The 21,923-nt window shown below is 38.9% G+C and overlaps 1 long non-coding RNA gene across 1 annotated transcript in view; it reads left to right on the plus strand.

Moving 5' to 3' along the window:
• The window catches only part of LOC148125645 (uncharacterized), a 28,365-nt gene extending 6,842 nt beyond the window's left edge, over positions 1–21,523 (plus strand). Inside the window, exons 3-4 of the long non-coding RNA XR_015743890.1 lie at positions 3,802–3,882; positions 21,494–21,523. This is a non-coding gene — a long non-coding RNA (uncharacterized LOC148125645). The remainder of the gene's footprint in view (positions 1–3,801; positions 3,883–21,493) is intronic.
• The last annotated feature ends 400 nt before the right edge of the window (positions 21,524–21,923 follow it).

Here is a 21,923-nt window from a genome sequence, read left to right on the forward strand (position 1 = left end):
ATTTTTGCACATATACAATATCTATCATCTTAGGTGTTGACAAGCAAAATACATAGAACAGGGAAACATGAAAGAAATGTTTAGGGTTGCATCAGGATCTTTGGATGATTTCTATCCTTGTCCAACAAAATCTATCCAGAAAGGCTGCCCTTCCCCTTCACACTCTTTTCTTTGTGACCCAGACTGTCTCAACAGCAAATTGGTCAGACAATTGGGAGGTTACTAGAGAGCAACACTTCAGTAACACTTCAGCCTGTAGCTTATTTAACAGTCACTTGTCTCTGCATCCATTGGTAGGGATTTTCCGATGCTTTTCAGTACTTTGGCAGATTTGCTTCTCTGACTCCCAGGACGATGAGATGAAAATGTGTTGTATTGTTTGTGTTAGATATGATTTTTCACATTCTGACATGTTTTTTTTTTAAAAAAACACCAAGTTTACTTTTAGGACAAACATTCCAGAGATAAAGATGGAATCATGAAGGAAGAAAGCTTCTGAGCAGCTTACAAATTATATAGGACAGAAGCCAAAAATGAACCAGAAGGAAACACAGGAGAGAACAGATGGAGGCTAACTGTTCTCCCGCAGCATATAATACAGCTTCAGAACTTGACCCATATCTTGTGCTTTTTAATTTATGAGAAGCAACAAGGTGAACCAGTCAACATAAATCATTCATCTTGGCTAAGAGGGAAGGATATAAGATGAGTGAAATCAGAATTCAGCCCATTATTCCATACACAGAGTAATATCCACAGAGGTATAATAAAGGATAGCTCTACTTTGTAGGGGCAGCATTTATGGTGTGTTTGGCCTCTTATATAGAAGGGGCCAGCAACCTTATCAGTTAATAGGCACCATTGCTCAATTTATCTGATGTGAGAGAACCAAAAATTAATTTTGCCCTCCAGCAGAAATCTTGTGACAACTTATTAGAATTAGCAGTCCTATGCAGTGATAACGTTTTAGTTTAAAACATGATTTAATTTTGGGGTGGTCATTCAAGAATGTTTGGGCATTTGTGGATTTCATGTTGTTGAACTCAATCAGGAGGAATCTGATAGGATCTTTTCTGTGCACAGCACATGTTATTAAAAGTGATAAGCTCACAAAAGCTTATGCCTTTTAATGAAAAAGAAAGGTGCTACCTGGCTTCTGACTTTTTGCCCCCACAGATTAACACAGCTCTCTTCTACAATATTGCTGTATTCTGGACTTAAAACCTGTTCCTACGATGTAGGTGGACTGATTAGGACAAGCTGTGTTAGAGGCTGAAATGGTATGTCTACTAATTTGGAAATACGTCCTCTGAAATCTATCAGATTAGCTTTATCAAGTAAATCTTAAATCCAGTCAAGCTATAAAGTTTAAAGTGTAAATAAAGAGGTTTGCATGCATCAAGCTATGTATAAAGCTGCATTTATTAAATGGAAATGTGTGAATCTGTTTTATACATTTCTGTCACACATGAATGTTAATGAAGGAGAGAAAGTGGAAGATAAACTGATTTTACATTCTTGCATGACCATTTTTATCCTGCAGAAAGAAACAGCCTTAACATGTAGTAACCTTTGAAATGAAGGCTCCTCTAAGAAACACAGTCAGCAAAGAAAGTAGGAAAGAGACATAGAGATGAAGGACGACAGGTATATTTGGTTGTGGTAAAAGATGGATTCTGAGTCCGAGAGAATGAGCTGGTAGTTAGGCTTCTTGGTTAAGTCTGTCAGGCCCCTGATATCAGTTGCAATGAATTCAGAGAATCATTCTGTGTAATTGCATTCCCAGGTAACAGCCCTGAGTCACTTCAGCCCTGCTCATCTATTTTACACAGACACATACAGAGATGTGTGCGTGTGTGCGCGCGCACACACACACACACACATTTTGTTTTTTCATGTCATCTTTTGGAGTGGGCAATCAGATTCAGGATCTCAAATCTACCATTGCTCCAGCCCAAAGAGTGAGGGCTAAAGGTAAACTGATAACAAGGCTGGAGGGAGCTATGGCTTCCCATGCAGCTCAGCTCATGGTTTGCTGAATAAGCCACAATGGCCAAGTTCAGACAACAAATTAAACCATGATATGGGTTATAGACTATAATTACTAGACTTAGACTAATATAGCTTAGCACAATGTGTGAACTTCCTCAAGACTTTACTTTTTGGACAATCTCCATCCCCTAGGACTGGGCCTGTGTGTATTAATATTTGATAAGGTATATGATCAGTCTTACACAGATTGCATCTTCTGACCTGAGTGAAACCAAGGACACTAACCTGGCACAAAAATTTCATTTTATTTTTCATGCTTTTATCAGCCAGTGGATGATCATTTATGAAGACATCTACTAAGCTTTACTTAACTGCTTGTTCAAGGTCTCCAGTAGAAATTGGCCCACAAAGAGTATTACATTTTCCACTTAGATTTTTTCATTATCTGGATACCCCAGAGCAATTACATTCTCCATCAAAGTAGCTGAAATGTCCCAGTGTTAATATACAGAATTCTCTTCTTCTAAGATCAACTAATTACAGGCCCAGGGTTTCTGAACATCTCCAGTGTAATTCACCCAGCATGAGGGAAGACTTCTAAAAATGAAGGTTATTATTCTGTAGTTTTGAAAAGCTTGCCTAAGGTACACAGCCTAATTGAGATTAGCAGGAACAAGAGAAGGGTCAATTCCAAGCAATGAGGACAACCGGATTCCTCTCTTGTTCCCCACATGCTCCAAGACTAAGCTATTTCAGAGGCACTGTATGAAAACTACTCCCAAATCCTTGGTTGCTGCTGCTTCAAATTCCAGACTAGAGGGGGGGAAATCAAGGGAAGGCAAATGCTAGAATATCTAATAAATTTGCACTGATACTGGACAGCCTCTTATCGCTTTACTTATCACTGCCACCATCATGTCCCATCCTTCACAAATAAATTCTGGTGTCAAAAAGAAGACTAAGAGATGAAGCAGTAGTTTATAGCTTTCCATAAATGCTGTTCTCTAGTAATGCTGGACAAAATTCCTGTAATTTCCTCTGTAGTCCTGCCACTGACCATTCTGGATGGAAGTATTGGGGAAACACAGTTTACTACATCATGCTTGTTCCATTCTAATGTTCTCTGTGTTTCGATGTGCAAACTCCTTGGCCTCATTTTCCCCGATACCACATTTCTCCCATTACCTTACCTGTCATTCATCGGTGATGCTTTTCTCTCTCTCTACAAAACAGGAGTGAACTTTTCATCCATTTTACAAGGTAGGATTTGACTAAATGCAGATTGTTTTGTTTTTCCTCAATTGTCAGATTCTTTTTATGAGGCTATTAATTAGTAGGACTACAAGATCTGGGCGTAAAAACCTAAATGACCAATAGATGGCAGTAAAGGGTAGCTTTTAGCTTTTGCTTTGTTTTACTTTTTTGATTGATTATGGGCCATCAAATCATTATCAACTCTTAGTGATCACATGGATAGATATTTCTCCATGACAATCTGGTCCTAACCTGGTCCTTCAAATCTTCCAGCTGTGCACTCCACGCCACAGCAACTGAGTCCATCCAACTTGCTGCTGGTCATCTTTTTCTTCTTAGGTTCATTACACTTTTCTAAGTAAATTTGTCCTTCTAACCATTATTTGCAGGCTGCAACCAACAGTTAAACTAAATTAAATTTTGGAATCTCATATTGTGCGTATATCAGATGCAGCTAACTTAATGGAAGGTGGAACTGAAAACCAGTAAGTATAAACAGACTTGCCAGGTGGCTGCCTTTATATCAAATGTTTTTTCTCGTGTCTTCTAACTTAGTGATCTCAGCATGACAGAAAGCCAATCCAGGAATGCTGCCCAGCTGTCCAATAAGTTCACATGACCAGTATGTCTGGGTGGGTATGTGCCAGCCTTTAATGCAAGTTCTGTTTTCTTTCTACCTGTGTCTAGGTATGTAATTTGCTAGTGAGTGAAGCAGCTAAAAATCCTTTCAAAAGGATTGTTGGTCAAGTTGCAGTTGGGGTGGAGATGGGGTGGAGATGTCAAGCCAGGAATACAGTTAGGCAAGGCTAAGTTGCTCAACAGCCACACCACAGCTAAATATGATGTGCTTTCCTCATAATCTAATGTCACTAAACTAGACCTTAATCAGACAATCTTTGTTGACGATGCCATACCGCTAGCCACCAAACAGCTGATTGATGGGCCAGCTGTAGTGACTCTGGTCTCAACTGATTCACAAAATTCCAGAAAATGTAACAATTTGCTATCATGAGCCAGTACAAGCTTAGAAAATCAAGAATGAATGGATAAAAGATGCCAACCACATAAGTAGCAAAGGCAATTATAATAAAGATGGCTAATCACGCAAAGAAAGCTAATTTACAATTATGAGTTTAGATGAACTAACGTGTATTTTGCTGCTATTTCTCTGAGGCCTCCTAGTTTGGAGGTCACAGATTAACTTTTTCATCATCCTGTTTATTGTCTGTAGTGTAATTTTATTATAGTAAAGCTATTTTAAAATAGGAGATAACTTGAGGCCCTTCTAGAAGCTAAGATACAATATAAAGCAAGTCTTGTAGTCACTCTTCTAACTGGTTTGTAAGAAAGGTTTATTTCTGGTTTTTAGTGATTTAATCAGTGAATATTTAATCTTTATACTGATTGAGAAGGCAGTTAGGTGTTTTTTTTCCTTCCCTCATTTTTTAAAAAGTCTTCCTTAATGGAACTGACTGCCATATTTTAGAAATGAGAGCTGGCATTGGGGAGAGTAATTACAAAGAAATATGGAGCAAGGCAAGCAGTGCTTCTAGTTCAGACCTTCATTTAAACAACACATTTTTTCAGTTTGTTATGTAGCCAAACTTCATTGCTGTTGTAAATGTTCAAAAAACAGGTTATGACTGTGATAAACCTGTCCTCATAACAGTTGTGTCGGACAGCTAGTCCTCAAGGTTAAGGAGGCAGCTCTTTAGTAGACTGCTAGGCATTGCTGGAAATAGGATTGAGAGTATTGGAGACAGCCAAGGTTACTAGAGCAGTGTTCTCAACCTCAGCCATTTTAAGATGTGTAGACTTCAACTCCCAGAATTCCTCAACCAGCATATTTACTTGAAGTCCACACATTTTAAAATGGCTGAGGTTGAGAAACATTATATAGAGTAACACTTTATATGTTCTTATATTTCCACACCAATGCATAAAGTAAGGGAAACAAACCTAAATCTCAATACAGGATGAAAAACATGATGTCCTAATAATCCCTCAAACTTGGTGGAATGAGATATACAAATAGTTATGGAAGGCTACAAGGCAGTGGTGGGATTCAAATAATGTAACAACTGGTTCTCTGCCCTAAGGATTTCTTCCAACAACCAGTTCACCAAACTGCTCAGAAAGTTAGCTCAGTTCTTCCAAAATGGTGCGAACCACCACTGCTACAAGGTATTCAAAAGCATAACCTCTACAGAAAGGCAGTGAATGTGGAACTTTACCATAAAAGAACATATAGATTTGAAAGCTGAAATATTCCTATTAGGGATGGTACCTGAATGTTATAGCAAAGAAAAAGTATATTTAATTATTCGTGTATTGACTGCAGCTGGAATTGTATTTGCTCAGAATTGGAAAAGTGAAAAAATTTCATCAGCGGGAAAGGTGATTGAGATAATATTAGAATGTGCAGAGATGAGCAGATTAACATTGGCAATAAGAGAAAAAGAAGAAACCTAATATTACATGGTATTGGATCTATTTTATCAAATTGAATAGATGAATATATAGATCATTATAAAGATAATAGATGTAAGAAATAATGGCTTATAAAGAAAATGTGATTATTGTTATATTGGTAAGAAAAAATATTAACTGTAATTGTTAGCACAAGATATATGTACCCAGTCGACACACAGTTTAAAGGAAAGATGGCTTTATTGTAAACATAAAATAAAAAACTTATTTTAAAAAAACCATAAAAAAACATATGCCTGTCCAGAGGTTTATGGATCATGGCATGGAAATCCTATTGAGGGTGGCTAAGAATAAAAGGAGAGAGAAACAGATGCACTATTGTTATGGGAGTTTAATTATCTGGACAGAAAATAGAAATGGATGCATTTTTGTCAGTTGACAAAACTTTCATAAAATGACAACACAATGACAGTAGGAAATTTCCATTAACATGGACACTTGCTAAATATCTGCTAAGAATCAGAAGTCCTAGAAAGAAGTCCTATCTTTTATCCTATTTCACCAGCTATCGAGGTCTCTTAGTGCTTTTAATAAGATAAAACCATGTAAAAACATAGAATATTTTTTGAAAAAAAATTAAAACATTTAAAATTAAACCCTTATTCAAAGAGTTGCGCTTTCAATTTTAGTAGGGTAAACCTGCGTCAAAGAGTTTTATGATAGCTCTTAGCTGCCATAGTAACTGTGATAATTTAATTAGGACATGGAAGTATATTTGCTTGAAACATCAAAAAGCATATATGCTCCCATTTGTGACTTTAGTTAAGATAGACTTTATTCCATCTTAGTACATGGTACTCAAGAGAGAGAACCTTACTCATCCTAATTACCACATTTTGGTTATTCCAACTTCTCATAATACTTATGTCCAACATAACTTGCCCAATAGTTGTTCCAAAGAAATGTGTTCCTCCACCCACCCACTCCTCCAGTCTGAAATGTTAAATTTCACACAAAGTAGGCAGAGAGGTTAGCAAGGTGGTAGCTTCTACAGCAGAGTCTTCAAACTTGACAGCTTTAAGACTTGTAGACTTCAAGTCTCAGAAATCCTCCTCCAGTCATGTTAGTTCTGGAATTCTGGGAGTTGAAGTCCACAAGTCTTATACTTGCCAAGTTTGAAGACCCTTGTTCTACGGAGCTAGCCTGATAATACTTTAATTGCATGAGCATTCTTATCCTGATGTAAATAAAACCACAGTAGCAATTACACCAACTTGCCTGATAGAACACAACTCTCAGCTTATAAAACTAATCCACTTCATTATCCCCAATCCACATTACACCTTCTTCTCTCATTTTAACAGCACTTCTTTTTTCTTCTTTGACATTAGCGAGGTTACTACCTGTAGGATTTTCTATCCACACACATTTACACATTTCTAGTTTTGGTTTGGTTTTGTTCCCAATAACTAAACCACACTTTTGCTTACCCACAGCTTTAACAAGAAAGGCAAGTCTTGGAAATGTTGCTTTTCACAACTGTTGCATCACAGCTAAGTCTCAAAATAACTTGGGTCATAACCATTCTCTAACATGTTACTTTATCTTTTTCTCTTTTTTTCTATCTTGGAGCTCATCCACACAGGCATATTAATGTGTTTTCCTCTTGTGCCTATTCCCCTACACTCTACCTTTTATGTGTCTCAAAACCAAGGCTAGTAAAATTGCTATCCTGAGATGACAGAGTAAATAGCAGCTGATTGTGCTGTTGAATGTGACAGTGGTGCTGGCCAGCAAGTCATGTAGGCTTACCAGGAATCAAAAAAAAAAAGTAAAGCAGTAGTAATCTAAGCCAGAGGTATCCAATCTTGGGAATGTTAAGACTTGTGGACTTCAACTCCCAGAATTCCCCAGTTGGTCATGCTGGCTGAGGAATTCTGGGAGCTGGAAGTGTACAAGTCTTAAAGTCGCCGAAGTTGGACAACCATTTTAAGCATTTTTTTCACCTTTGAACAGCTTTCCTTCCTGAGAAGTAGGTGCTGTGCCTTTTTTTGCCCACAACTTCCTTCTTCTCTCATGATTTTAAAGTGAGTCACAGATTAGACAGGTGGGCTCACTACCCTTCATCATCTGGTCTTATAATCTCCCCTTTCTCTTCAATCCTTCTGGAGGTTCTTCTTGGTCACCTCTCTACCTTCATCAACAGAGAGCAATGCTTTCTGGGAGAGGCAGGATTGGTTAAAGCCATCTCTGTACCACACAAGTGATGGCTGTAGATCGTTTCTCTTCCCCTGCAAAATAATCCAGCAAGATCGTTGGTAGGTTTAGTGGCAGATCCAAAAATGTGTCTACTCCCTATCTGAGATAGTAGAGCACACAGAACAAACACTCAAAAAGGACTCCCCAGAAATCCATTAGTCATTTTTCCTGTGATCAAAACCATTGGAATAATTAATCTTATTAAAGGCCCTCATTTGGTCTTTCATAATTATAATTTTTCAATTTGTGACTATTGATATAGTTGTGAGGTTTTAAGAGGTTCTAATTGAAACTACATATTTTGAATGGGCTCAATGGGCAAAAGGTCAATATTGGATTGAACATGTTAGATGGGAGGGAGCTAATATCAAAGGCACTACAGACTTATCAATAACTAGGGCTGATGACTTGGAATTTCCCTAAGTATCTTTTTGATAGAAAAATACGATAAAAGGTAAAGGTGGACACTCTGTATTATTGGAACATTTCCTTTGCATTATTGCTGTTGTTTGACGTATTACCTCCCCAAAATGTCTAATGAAAAAAGATTTTGCAATAGAATGTACAGAAAATTAATTTTTTTAGATGCTACAGGATATTTATAATCACCTCTTATTCCTTCCCTGAGAAGAGACTAAACGGTTTATCAAACGTTCTTCCATTAGGATATTTTCTAAAATATTAGCCAAGGCCTGATCATTTGCATTCTGAGTATCTTTGTATAATATTAAAATTATGGCCTTGGCTGCCATAACTAAATGATAAAAAGGAAGAGTAAGGGTCTTTCGTTATTAAAGCATTCACTTTGGCATTCAAATTTGGCATGCAAATATTATGTATCTTATAGAAATGTTCACTTATTCACATAAACTACTAAGCTTGTATTCAAGGACCTGTAGAGGGCATAGGAAATGGCCTTGAAGGGTAGAAGTTTTTTTTAAAAAAGACTACCAATGATCAGATAACTTCTGGAGTTGGGATTATGATCCTATCTTATTTGCATGTGCTACAACCTTCCTTCTGCCCTAATATAAGCTGTATCCTGTGTATCTGAACCCCAGGGCTTATCAGCATAAGAAAAACCAGGCTGCCAATCATCGCTAGAGGATGCCTATCAAAGCCACCAATTAAATTGGACACAGATGTCAGTGACAGTTTTCAATAACTCCTAACTAGATTTGGATTTGCAAGGGTGACCCTGAGATATCAAGCTCTGCATTTCTTTCCCAGCCTCGTCAGGTGGAAAAAGTACTTGCTGGCTCATAAAATATCACCAAGGTAAAATTACCATTTGACAGAGTCCTTGCATTCTCTCACAGTGACTGATGAAAGTTATAGATTTCCTTTCCTTTGCATATGATTGCTCTGCCAATAAGCCCCCACGAGGAACTTAGGAGCCCCCATAGGAAAAAGAAAGGAAGGGTCTATCTGAATTGGCTTCTCTGCCCATGAATGGTAATAAGAAGGAATTTTCTTCTGGCTTTTGAATAAGCAGACCATTTTCATCCTTGGTAATGTCACAGACCAGCTAGCTGCTAAAGGTAAAGGTAAAGGTTGCCCTCATTTCTGGCTCTAGGGGGCAGTGCTCATCTCTGTTACAAAGCCGAAGAGCCAGCACCATTCGAAGACATCTCCGTGGTCATGTGGCTGGCATGACTAAACACCAAAGGCACATGGAACGCTGTTACCTTCCCACCAAAGTGGTCCCTATTTTTCTATCTGCATTTTTACATGCTTTATGAACTGCTAGGTTGGCAGAAGCTAGGACAAGTAATGGGAGCTCACTCCATTTCGTGGCGCTAGGGATTCGAACCGCCAAACTGCCGATCTTTCTGATCAACAAGCTCAGCATCTTAGCCACTGAGCCACCATGTCCCTTTTAGCTAGCTGCTAGCCGTTGGCAAATATGTCATATATTAGTAAAATAAGATATCTCTCCAAGCTGTCAGTTGCAAGTTCACATAATTAGTATTATGCTTGACAATCGATAAAGCCTAGAAATATTAATACAGCTAGTCCTCAACTTACAACAGTTCATCTGGTGACCATTCAAAGTTTCAACATTGCTGGAAAAAGTGACCATTTTTGGCACTTACCATTGCAGAATCCCCATGGTGCCGTGATGAAAATTCAGATGCTTGGCAACTGACTCATATTAATATGAAATGATGGTTACATAGCGTCCCCAAATCACGTGATCACTCAATGGGGAAGCCACATTCATTTAACAATAATAGTGTTATTAACTTAATTGTGATTCACTTAACAACTGTGGCAAAAAAGTTTGTAAAATGAGGCAAAACTTACTTAACAAATGTCTCACTTAACAACAAGAATTTGGGGCTGAACTGTGATTATAAATGAAGAACTACCTGTAATGAACAAACGGGTTGAGAAATCAAAGAAATATAAAATATGAACAGAAAAGATTAAAGGGAAAATGCACATTTAAAATTATTGAAAGAAGTACAAATCTATGCATATAAACACACAATAAAATATGAGATGAAGGGGGGGAGGGAAACTGAATATTTACTTAATTTTTTAAAAAAGATTCAATGGTCTTTTTGATCACATATTAAGCACAAATGAAGGTAAATATGTATGCCCCAGGATAATGTTGCAGGATCCAAACTGACTCAGTCACCAGGATCAGAAATTTAGTCTTCCAAGCTTTTGGGCTGATGCTAGTAGCCATCCTCAGGTAACTTCTTTCTCAATGGTTTTGGTGGCCTCTTCTCTTCTCTTTTTGTTGTCATACAAAAATCATAGGGTTTTTTTTTTTTTTTTGCTAGTGAAGGATTGCACAATTTGACTTTTAATGCTCAGTTAAATCCTCTAATTCATGCTACAGCTGAAATTGAAGCCATAAGAAATATAGAGTAAAGGGTCTAATCCCACCACCCATTTAGATAGCATCTTACTTTGTTAATATGTTTATCTATTTGCAATTCTGAACAATGCTTTTAAATGAGATCTAAAAGTACAAACTAGAAGTGTAGAATTTTTCTCTTAATAGAGAAAGTCCAACAGAGTTAAGTTACTGTGTGGCAAGTATTGTAGTTATCGTACCTAGTTATTATATCTGTCTGATGAGGATTCAGGATATGTTTTGATAAATAGCCACCTGTAAACTTCCTCATTATCAGTGTAAACACCAGCAAGTTTACTCCATCATAGAAAGGAGATTTTAAAAAGACAATGAGGAAGACTCATTTGAATTCATTGGAATTGGATTAGACAATAAATCAGAACTTCTATTAAACAGCTGTTACTATTACTATTAAACAAGACAGACAATTGATGGATTTTACAAAACAAAAAATAAAGGTAATGTAAGCCAGATTGTAATGTTCACTGTAACTATAGTGCCATCAGAGAATCATTGTTGATATTTATTTAAAAGATTGTTAAAAGACAATCTTAGAAATGTGTTGAACATTTTGGAATATTTGGAGTAACATAATGAAAAAAAAGCCTCACTGATTTTTGTAGATCTAGAGAAGACTAAGTTTGAACTTAGCTTTCTTGTTCCAGGTTTTAGAAGATACAAATTTGGAGAGCAGTTTATAAAAAGAATGTAGAGATTGTGAACATGTAATTTCTAAAATGTATAAGCTTCTACTGAAATTTGAAACAGAAGTACAAGAGAATGTATGATAAAATAGACTAAAGATTTAAGTTATAATATACAGATGAAACAATGGGAAATATGTGGCTGAAAGGATTGAAATTTACATTAACATAATGTAAATATGTTACAATCTATTATGTAGAATGTATAAATATACTTCAAATTTATGTTGAAAATTTGAACAAGAAAGGATATTTTATCATGTTTGGTGGACATTATACAAAAAAATTTGGAAGGATTGATGAACAAACAGTTGGAAAAAAAGTCATAGAGTTTTGTTTTGACCACTGCAACATGATTATTGCATTGCATACATTATTGCATGCACAAAGATGGAATAATTCTGCACTACACACAATGGATGATGGTTGGTGAAGATGATGGAACTTGCTGAGATGGCTAAATTGACTTTTTTGATCAGAGAAGCAGCAACATCTATCTTTATTGCTGACTGGAAACCCTTTATGGGCTTTTTGCCTAAAACAGGAAAAATAATTTATGAAGTTCATTTATTCTTGCCTTAAAATGCTGCCGAGACTTCTTGCCTGGAACTCTGAAACCCTGGAAATCTGTATTTTCTTTTCTCTTGCTGCTTGTATGGACTGAGTCCACTAGTGATTCCACCTTTGAATCCATGATCCCCGGGCTGAATCACTGCTGACCTTGAAATAAGCCTGAAGTATTTACTGCTTATTGAAGTCAGATAAGTTGCTGTGCACAGCTTCCCTTTTTAAACACTGTCTTCCCAGCTGCAGCTAATGAAGGGAATCAGGGCCCTTTCCTCCCCCATAAGCCATGCAACTCACATTGCTCCCTTCTCCAGTCCTCCCTGCATGCCCTAGGATAAAGAGGGAGTGGGTCTGTAGGTGGGAATTCCCTAGGTCTTCCTCTGAATTCCCTCTCCCTTGATCTACCTCTTCCCTGCTCTGCCCATCTGGACTGTGCCCTTCCCCAGTTTCTTCCACAGCCAACAGAGCCACACTCCCATTCCTTGTCAGCTGCTTGGCTTCCCCCTGCAAATCAGATTCCAACAGGGGCATGACAGAACCCATTTATTGATGAAGATCCAATCATTATCAGAAATGATCAGATCTCTGCATATGGTTAAAACTGTGACAACTATGATGAAAGAATACATTCTTTCCTCTTACTTTGGAAGTTGAATAAAATAGTACAGTAGAAGCTCTGGTCACGACCAGTGGTATATTAACCATTAAGTGGACTAAGCTGCTTCGGGCACCAGGCCCAAAGGGGGTACCACAAAGTTGAGAATATGACTTTGTTTGTATAGTATGTACAAAGGAAGGCAGCTGTACAAAGGGGGAGGGGCACCAAGATTTGTCAGTGCTTAGAGCACCAGTGAGCCTTAATCCACCACTAGTCATTATCATAATTTGTTCCATAACTTTGGCAATTTCTTTGTCTTCTAATGTTCCATCTTCAGGAATTTCTGGGTCAGGGGTTGTGTTTGATCGCCAGCTGAGTATGTATTCGTGCCCAGATTTTTAAAATTTTGTGAATTTTGGGATTGGAACTCGATTTGGTCGTGGTCAGGAGCATTCGTGACCAGAGGTTCTACTGTATTATTCACACATTCTCATTTTCTCTTCTCTCTCTCCCTCTCTCCCCACTCTCTCTACTCTAATTGTGATTGCTATAGGTAAGTTAAAAGTTGCACTTAGAGCTTGAAGAACTCTTAATAGAGAAAAGACTAAAGTTGGTTGTTTAGTCCCACCTTCTATTTTCTTACTAGAGTGAATTTTTTTAAAGTGATTTAATCTAAGAAGTGAATACAATACATATGTTGCTGGATGCAAAACTAAGCTTATGGCAGAGCAGGCAAACTCATATAGCAAAGACTCAAGTCAGTCCAGATAAATCAAGTCATGGTAATCAGGTAGCATATTTGGAAGGAAAAACCCAACTTTTTTACACAGTTACTGACATAATATAAAATTTCCTACCTACAGTATGAAATTAGCATGGTTCAGCATTGTCACAGTTCCTAGGTTTCTAGTCTACTTGGCTTTAAAAAAGTATTCAAAACTTATTTGTTTATTTTGGTTCTGAAGGAGCAAACTTTTCACCTGATGGGGTTTTAAGATATCTTGACCAAATAATTGGTATTGTACATGTTTTTTAAAGATCTGTAATTTAATACTATTTTCCATTTTAAATCCTGTTTTGGAAATGAAGGGGACAGGCATGTCACATCTGACCCCTAAATAAATGTGCCAAATGTGTAATTTATCCTAACTTGGATAATACTGTTTAAAGTCAACAGGTCTCATTTTCAAGACAATGAGATGAGTTACAGCAGGGGTCTTCAAACTTGTCAGCTTTAAGACTTGTGGACTTCAACTCCCAGAATTCCTGAGCTAACAAGACTGGAGGAAGAATTCTTAAACTTGCCAAGTTTGAAGACCCTTGAGTTACAGAGAAAAGCCAAAGATTATAAATAATAATAATTTAGAAAAGGTAAATGTAATATCACTACCACTGACCCACCCAGGGCATTTGACAAAGGTGCATAGACTAGATGCAGGGGTCTCCAACCTTGGCAACTTTAAGACTTGTGGTTTTCAAGCAAGAAAGGAAAGAGCTGGAAAGAGCAGAGCAAAGAGAAGAAAGGCTATAATCCGACTCGTCAGTTCCCTAACTTCTCCATGGGAGGCAGGATCTCTAAGAGGAAATGTTGCAGGGTCTCCTGCTTGGGGGGGTTGGACTAGATGACCTACAAGGTCCCTTCCAACTCTGTTAAACTGTAAACTGAGGAAAGGCAAAACTAGAAAAACCCTTCCACCGCTCAATCCCCGTCGGTCTCTAGATTTTTTTTTCTTATTTATGTGTTTGTTGTTTGTTTGTTTGCTATCATGTTTGTCCGGCTTAACTGTGAAAGCTTTTGCCCTAGGATCTCTGCAGGAGCCTTCCTATTGGTTACCGCAAGCGCCAAAAGGGCTGAGGATAGTACAGGCCAACCAGTCACTCTTCTTCCATTCAGCTCTGTTGGAGGAGGAGGAGGAGGACTGGACGCGCGCTTCCTTAAAATCCGCCAAGTATGTACTGTAGCTTTTTTTTTTTACAGATTTTTTTTTTAAAAAAAGCAGAATCAGGACTGGCCCATTGGCGGCTGATCGACTTGCAACACGGATGCTACATTACCCGTCCTAACCGCGCTTCTCCTTTAAGGAGAAGTCCCCTAGTTCAAAGAAGTTTGTTTCCCTCGTGTGCCTCCCTACATTGGAACGAAATAGGTTGGGCTCCGCTTCTTATTGCGTGCGGCACTTTTTTTTTTTTTTTTTTTGCAACGCGCCAGTTTCTTGGAGATGGGCGAAAGCTTTCATCCGTGAAGAAGATTCCTCTTGAACACTAAAGCTTTTTTGTTCCTCACTTAACCAGCAACAGTAGCCCAAACATGATCTACCTAGCTTGCAATAAATTCTGCTCTTGCTGGAATTTCACTCTCAAGACGTCACCTGCATCCATCTACACACACACACACACACACACACACACACACACACACACATCCATTTCTTAACGTTCTCGTTTTGCACATTCATTCCTTGAGACGCTGGGAAATGGGCGCCCCTCGCTTCTTTCCTGGCCTCCCGCCATTGTCATTTTTAGATTTGGGTTTGGATTACTTGTAGTGGAACATTTGAACAGTAAAGTGATGCAGTCTTTAGACTAAATGGCTTCCTTGAGGCTTCTTTAACGAAGGCCAGCCATATGGAACAGGCACTCAAAACGAAGTCTTGAGTAAAGAGTTCATTCAAATGTTTGTCCCTTTGGTATGAAATTTGCACATGCCACGTCCATTTTCTTTCTTTCTTTCTTTCTTTCTTTCTTTCTTTCTTTCTTTCTTTCTTTCTTTCTTTCTTTCTTTCTTTCTTTCTTTTCCCTCACTTACTTCTTCCCTCCCTTCATTCTCCCTTCTTTCCTTTCTCTTTCTTTCTTTCCCTTGCTCCTCTTTCCCTTCATCCTTTCTCTCTCTCTCTCCCTCCCTCCCCCACTCCTTTCTTTCTATTCAGAACTAGGAATCTTGTCCATCATAGCAAACAATTTAAATGCATACCTGCACATTTTGCTCAGATTTATGAGAAAGCTTTTTGGGGGGGGGCTTTCTTTGATGACATCTGTCCCGCAGAAAGCGTGTTGTCTAGAGGGACTCAGTTCCTTTTGCCCTTTCGACATGAACTTTCCCCCCAACAAAGACTCTCCTCTAAGTGGAGCGGGACAGGAACCCAAGCACCAGCAAACAGCCCATCTCTATTGCTGGATGCATCCCTCGGCCACGCCTCGCCCCAGGACAGATCTCGACTCCCAAGGGTTACTGAAGAATTCTGCCCCGGGAGGAGGCAGCAATTGGGTCGCCCGAAGAGGAGAAGAGGCGGTTTCTTTCTTTCTTGGAAAGACAAGCGTTTCTGCCAGGAATATACGGACAGATAACTCGGCGTTAACCAAGCAGGGCGACCCGACACCTAAGATCTATGCTGTAATACCAGAATTCGGTGCAACCCAACTGGGCGGGAAGGGGGGGGGGGGTGCCAATTACAACACGCGACTGTAAAAAAAAAAACTATTTTGTGTATTAAAGAAAAAAACGCCTCGTAGGCGCAAGAAGTTTCCTTCTCCCGTTTTTGTTCCTCCTCGGGCTTTTTTAATGCACCTCTCACACATTTTTCTTGCCGCTAATAGAAATGGACGGAGCGGAATGGGGGAAGAGAAGGGAATCTGAAGCGTGGAAAAATCTTGGTTCGGAGATCTGTAATTCCCATAGATCAAGAGTCCCCAAACTTGGCAACTTTCAGACTTGTGGACTTCAATTCCCAGAATTCTCCAGCCAGCTGGAGAATTCTGGGAATTGAAGTCCACAAGTCTGAAAGTTGCCAAGTTTGGAGACCTTTGCCATAGAGCATCCCTTTCAATTGTTTTCCTGGGACCTCAAGCAATCCCCTGATAATAAGAGTACCCATCCCTCCTGCACTCACTCAGGTCTTCAACCTGATATACTCCAGAACTGTCATCCACACCTCTGAAGAAGGTGGGGACCAAATCTTCATGGTCCATCCTTATCCCTCATATATACACACAAACAGTTACCACACTGCTTTTTTTCACCTCGTTTTTTCTTCTGTTTGTCTTTTAAAGCCAGTAATCTGGAAGTGTGGGGGTAAAAACCAAAGACTGACATAATGTTTGGGATTATCTCTTTGAATTGATTGTCTGCCTTGAGTACCAAACTCATCTGGACTAAGACAGCAGGACAGCTGTTGGGGCAATCATCCCCTTCTCCAATTAGCAATACCAGTTCACAGATTTAAATTGCAATGGCTTTTTCTCTTGTTTTATTCCAGCCAATCTAATAAAACAAAGGCTGTTTTCAAAGATCCTTGTTTGACTTTAGTGGGTGAAAAGTTCTTCTCATTTGGCTGTGTCTTCTATGAAGTGCCTGCTTCCAGGAGCTCCAGCTGTCCATATATCTCTTGAACTCTGATAATTCAAGGTCCTTGCTGCAGTTTTATCAGAAGGTATAAAAGAAATGAGGTGGCTTCTCCAGGGGATTGCATTTTATTAGGAGACACCCCCCCTCAGCCCTACTAGGAGTTCATCTGGCTATATGACTCCTGTCAGTCACTTGCCTCTCTAGTAAGCATCTGCAGGGGAAACTGTCTTGCAACTTTTGTGTGTCTATGTGTGTGCATGCTTGAGTGTGCACAGGCACATACCTTTGTGAAAACTGCCTGGAAAAATCCCTGCAGTTTTCTTGGCAAGATTTTGGAATTAATTTACCATTGCCTTCATTGGGCTGAGAGGGACCGGCCCAAGGTCATCCAGATCTGGCCTGATGCCTTCACCCTTATAACAAATTGGCTCTTTTTTCTTACTTGATCTTCCTTAATTTATTAGCATGCCTATGGAACTATTTAGCTGTGCAGTTTACAGATATTCTTGGTTCATTTACTGCATTTTCTCTCCTGGTAATATTCAATGCATCCATCTTTAGATGTGCTTTTTCAAGAGGCAACTGGACTTTCTGGGGTTTTTTTAAAAAGACATTTCACTTCTCATCCAAGAAGCTACTTCTGAAGAAGAGCTGAAGAAGCTTCTTGGATGAGAAACAAAAGTCTTCAAAGAAAAACCTGAATGACTGACAATCTCCATAGATGTCTGTCTCCAGACAAAAAGTAATACTCTGTCGTCATCCCCTCCTCCCTCAACAATCCAGTGAGGTGGGTTGGGTAGAGAGAGAATGACTGGCCCAATATCATCCAGTCAGTTTTCATATCTAAGCTTAAACTAGAACTCACAATCTCTTGGTTTCTCTTAACCAATTCAACAAACTGGCTCTTTGCATTTAAACTGGATTTTTTGGTCATCATAGATTTATCATTTTTATTATTTGTTAGCTGCCCACAAACAAACAAATGAATAAATGCATTTTGAGTAAAGCTATACCCAGATGAGTCAAATTTGAAATGTGAACAGGAACATCATTGTGAACTACAGATGAATTATAGAGATTAAGGACATCTTTGATCCTGGTGTAGTTTAATGGTTAGAATACTTGACCAAGATGGAGAAGACTTAATTTCAATCTCAAATATAATACAAACCTTTAATAAAGCATATGAATCTAGAATAGTCACTATTTTGCTATCAAATGCCTTCTTAGGGTCATTTGATAGGGTAAAATGGGGGAATAACACCTCTTTGGAGGGAAGCAGAATATCTATGGCCTGGATTAGGATATAACCTTTTGGCAAATAAATAAAAGCAACCAAGGATTATTGGGGAAGAATTCACATTAAAAAGATCATTATATGCATACTGGGCATGACAAATTCATGGCCTCTACAATACATTGCCGAATTACAATTCCCATAAATCCCCCAAAAATTCATGGCCTCTACAATACATTGTCGAATTACAATTCCCATAAATCCCAACAATGTAGCTACTGTAAAAGAATACTGGAAAATATAATCTAGCATTTGGGAGAAGAGTATCATAGATGCTGCTCCTGGCATACATGGATGCCTGTGCATCAGATCCAGGTAGGACCATGCAAATAACGTGGTACCATCAATAATCTGGTGGCCCTAAAAGTATCAGTACAGTATAGATGTTGTGGGTGCTCCAAGAAGCTTTTAAGAAAAGGTTGGACAACCATTTGTCTGAAATGATACAGAGTCTCCAGTATGCGCAGAGGGTTGGACTAGAAGACCTCCAAGGTCCCTTCCAACTCTGTTATTCTGTTAACTATCTGAAGCTCTTCCTATCAAAAATGACACCCAAAGGACACAAAAAGGGTGGTTTCCTTTAGGTAAAAACAACAACCCAAAAGTCAGTGAAATTATACAAGCATCTTTACAGAAACATTGTACTAGCATGACTAGCACAGAAAATGTTATCCAGTTTGGATAATGAAATATCTGCAAGAAAACAACCAAGCTTAGAGAGCACCAACATTTCAGCCATAAGCTACAACTATTCTCCTTTATTAGAAAGGTTGTAGTGAGAAATGCCAGTGTTCCACCTGCTCCCTGTGTATGTGCATGCAAGCATGTGTGAGCGCAAACACACACGGAGGGAGAGAGAACAAGAGGGAGAGAGAAAGCGCCAGTGATTTTAGCCATCTGGCAAACTTTCTGAGAATAATTTTGAAGTACAAAGCAGGAGGATATAATTAAGACTTCCCTGAGTGATCTCTAAATGATCCGCATTTTGCAAATGGCGCAGCATACTTTACTTTTTGTTCTTTCCCTTTGCAAGCCCCACTGGCTTCTGCTGTTGGAGCATTATATTTCAGGGCATTATACTTTTGATCTCTTTATCTTTTATCTTCTATCTGTGTTCTTTTCTTTATTCTGGAGTATGTCCCTTTTGTTCCAAGAATGATCAGCAGGAATAATGTATTACATTTCCTCAGGTCCTTACTTTTGTAATTTTCTTCCTACTGAAAATTGGTCTGATATTCTTTGTCCTTGTTTAAATGACTTTGTAAGATCTATGTTTTTTCTCAAGTTTTCTTTGACTGGTTTTTACCCCCTTTTTATTATTAAGCACATTTATTGAAATTTCTTGCTCTTTCCATTTCCACATTTCCTTTGTGATTAATGCAGTCTTTAAAGCTTTTGTTTTCTCCTGATTTTATAGTCCCTGAATCAGGGATTGTTGTTATAATTATTATTACTGAGGTAGAAGGAGGAGGAGGAGGAGCGGGGGGATGGGAGGGGAGCGGAAGAGGAAGAGGAGGAGGAGGAGGAAGAGGAAGAAGGAAGAGGAAATACCTGGCAATTTTAACTAAGATATATATTCAGGATCCAAAAGAATATATTGGAAAAATGTTTTAGGGCGAATAGTAGGAACATTTATTCATCTATGCATCATATTGAGTGCAGAGGCCTTATTTTGAGATAGATGACTATAACTGCAGTTTTAGAACAGAGCACATTAAAGGGAAAGCACATTGAGCTAAATTCTGAATCAAACTGACTGAAAACAATTAGAAAAGAGCTGCTTTTCAGCTGGTGTGTAAAGGATAAATTGCTGAGAACATTTAATAAGATCATATGCAATTTCAGGATAAAGAAGTTAACAGATAATCAGAGTTGGAAGGGACCTTGTAGGTCATCTAGTCCAACCCCCCACCCAAGCGGGAGACCTTACACCATTTCTGACAAATGGCAGTCCAATCTCTTCCTGAAAGTCTCAAGTGATGGTGCTTCCACAACTTCTGAGGGCAAGCTGTTCTATGGGTTGATTGTTCTCACTGTCAGAAAGTTTCTCCTTATTTCCAGGTTAAATCTCTTCTTGTTCAGTTTCCATCCATTGTTCCTTGTCTGGTCTATAGGAGCTTTAGAAAATACCTTGACCCCTTCCTCTCTGTGGCAGACCCTCAAATATTGGAAGACTGCTATCATGTCTCCCCTCATCCTTCTCTTTACTAGACTAGCCAAGCCCAGTTCCTGCAACCATTCATTGTATGTTTTAGCCTCCAGTCACCTAATTATCCTGGTTGCTCTTCTCTGCACTTTTTCTAGAGTCTCAATATCTTTTTTATAATGTGGTGAACAAAACTGGATGAAGTACTCTAGGTGTGGTCTTACTAAGGCTTTACAGAGTGGTATTAGTACCTCCCTTGATTGTGATTGTATCCCTCTGTTAATACAACTTAGGATTGCATTAGCTTTTTGGGCTGCTGCAGCACACTGCTGGCTCATATTTAGCTGGTTGTCCACTAAGACTCCAAGATCTCTCTCAAAGTTACTGCTAATTGAGCCTGGTTTCACCCAGTCTATATGCGAACTTTTGTTTTTTCTTGCCTAAGTGTAGGACTATACTTTTGTCTACATTGAATTTCATTTTGTTAGATATGGCCTAGTGTTCTAGTCTGTCAAGATCCATCCGGATCTTGAGCCTATCTTCTTGGGTGCTAGCTATTCCTGCCAGCTTAGTATCATCTGCAAATTTGGTAAGTTCCCTTTCTATTGCCTCATCTAAGTTGTTAATGAAGATATTGAAGAGTACTGGGCCTACGACAAACCTTTGAACAAACATTTGAACAAAAGTTTGAACAAACTCAAGCTGTCCTTAAAATGAAATCAAAAGGGGTATTTGTAACTTATTTTATTTAAAGTACGACATGTGGCATATGTGAAAGAAGCCACCCTGGGGAGGATGCTGCCTTAGAATATGAAGGACCAACTATAGAAGGGAAATACATCCTATATCCAGGTTATAGATGTTTGAGAAGCAAAAGCATAAGATCTAGTGAAACAAATCTATCAGATTTTTGAACCTGATTGGTTTCTATCATGTAGCTGAATATGGTTTCAAGAGTTAACCTTTTGGACAGTCTTGCTCCCATACATATTTCCCTGCAGTTCCTTCCATCTATTTTCCTTCCATTACTAGAAATAATCCATTAAAGGAGGAGAAGCAGGGAAGACGGGGGACAAGTATCTTGGACAGAGTTGGGGAAGCTAGGCGGAGTCTGTCCTCTAAAAACACGAATGGTGGGGAAATAAGCAAAGGCTACTACATCTGGAAGGCAACCTCTTCTGACCTATGAAGCAAAAGTGAGGTGGCTGCACAATGCAAGTCTTGTCTGGAGCAACAAAGAAGAGCGGATGCAAGACATGTCCTGCCTCCTGCTTCCCTCCCCCCTCCCCCCCCCCACCGCAGTACTTAATTCACAATACCAAAAAAAAGGTGAATGGAGAGGTACAGTTCTGCATACGGGAATGGGGAAAGCCTTTCTCCTCTTTAGAACTAGGCACTGAGAGAGAGAGAGAGAGAGAGAGAGAGAGACAGAGACAGAGACAGAGACAGAGACAGAGACAGA

This window comes from Pseudonaja textilis, chromosome 5 (assembly GCF_049901715.1).
Source record: "Pseudonaja textilis isolate UNSWEBS1 chromosome 5, rPseTex1.2, whole genome shotgun sequence".
NCBI lineage: Eukaryota > Metazoa > Chordata > Lepidosauria > Squamata > Elapidae > Pseudonaja > Pseudonaja textilis.